A 1,641-nucleotide genomic window follows, 5' to 3' on the forward strand; every position below is an offset into this window, starting at 1 on the left:
TCATAGTTTTGACTTTTTTAAAACTTTATTTTGCCACTATATTAAGACTCCACTTAAGCTGAAAGTTTTTTTTTTTTTTGGGTAGAATAATAAACTTATGTTAAATGAGCATCCGTTGTAGAAGAAACATAACGAGCTTGAGAGGACCCATTACAATCATTGAAAAGGAGAGGCGACGTTAAAAGGAGGTGGAGGGCTCCCAAACAACAAAATCAGTAGAATTACAACCAAAAGTAGCTAGAGAATTTGCAATAAAATTTCCTTCGCGATAACAATGTTGAAACACTGCTCTAGCGAAACGAGACACAATGTGAAGACAATCCTCTAAAATCTAATTGATTCTCCAGGGAACATTGGTTGAATGATGCTTAAGAAGATTGATCAACATTAAGTTATTACTCTCCACTATGATGGAATGAAAAACCCGATTAGCAGCAAGAGAAAGGGCTTGACGAATTGCCAAGGCTTCAACAATGAATGCATAAGAAATACTTGCAGAACCAGCAAACCCCAAAAGAAAGGCACCTTTGTCATCCCTCATAAATCCACAAAAACCAGTAGCTCCAAGACACCCAAGGGAGAAGCCATCCACGTTAAACTTCAAAAAACTAGACGATGGAGGATCCCATCTAATATTCAGCACAAAAATTGAGTTGGATGCACAAGGAGGTCGACAAAAATCTTGAGTAAATTGGATGCATTTATAAGCCAATGACTGAATGGTCGGAATCGAGTTTCTAAATGTAGCATCAAGATAAGCAATTCATAAATTCCAAATAACACTTGTCATTGTAGAAACACAATCCTAAAACGATGCAGAAGATAATGGAAAAACAAAACAAACAATGCACACGGATTTTACGAGGTTCGGCAAGATTGCCTACGTCCCCGGTTAGATGAGATCCTGCTTCACTATCAATGGAGAATAGGGTTACAGCGCTCGTCCTCACACCTCTCCGTATTGCTTGCATTACAGAGAAAGAAACCCTCACTACAAATATATTGCGAAAAAATCCTAATCCGGATTAAACTACAATTGCCCTCAAATAAAAAAATTCGTCATGCCTGTCTAGGTGCTGCACCAATACTTCATGGATTAAACTGCGACGGAATACAAGACATCATACACCAACAGTCATGAGGCCTAATAGCCAGTCCCTTGATCGTTTGGGAATCATTAATGCCAAAATAGATGAGATCCAGTCATGGATAGAAGAAGAAGAAATAGAGATGTGCATAAAATGGAATCCAACTGAATTCCAAAGAGTACAAGAGAAGGAGCATGTCAGGAATAGATGATCCTGAGACGTCATATTTGCATAATTACAAAATGGGTATTGAGAGTTAAAATTGCATCCCCGTTGCTTGAGTAGTAAAGGAATAGGTGTCTTGGCATTAAGTACCTTCCACACTTGAACTTTAGCCTTGGGCGCAACAGGAATATGCCATAACCTTAGCCAAGTAGGATTGGCACTGGAATCTTGAGGATTTAGAGCCAATATGTAAGTGGATGAGACCTCAAAATTATCACTAGAAGTGGGAGACCATATCCAAGTATCAGCTCCATTAGAAAGAGAAATAGGAATAGAAAGAATAATATTTGTTGTTATATCAGTAGTCCACCAAAACCGAACTAGATCC

This window comes from Macadamia integrifolia, chromosome 10 (genome assembly GCF_013358625.1).
Source record: "Macadamia integrifolia cultivar HAES 741 chromosome 10, SCU_Mint_v3, whole genome shotgun sequence".
Taxonomy (NCBI): domain Eukaryota; kingdom Viridiplantae; phylum Streptophyta; class Magnoliopsida; order Proteales; family Proteaceae; genus Macadamia; species Macadamia integrifolia.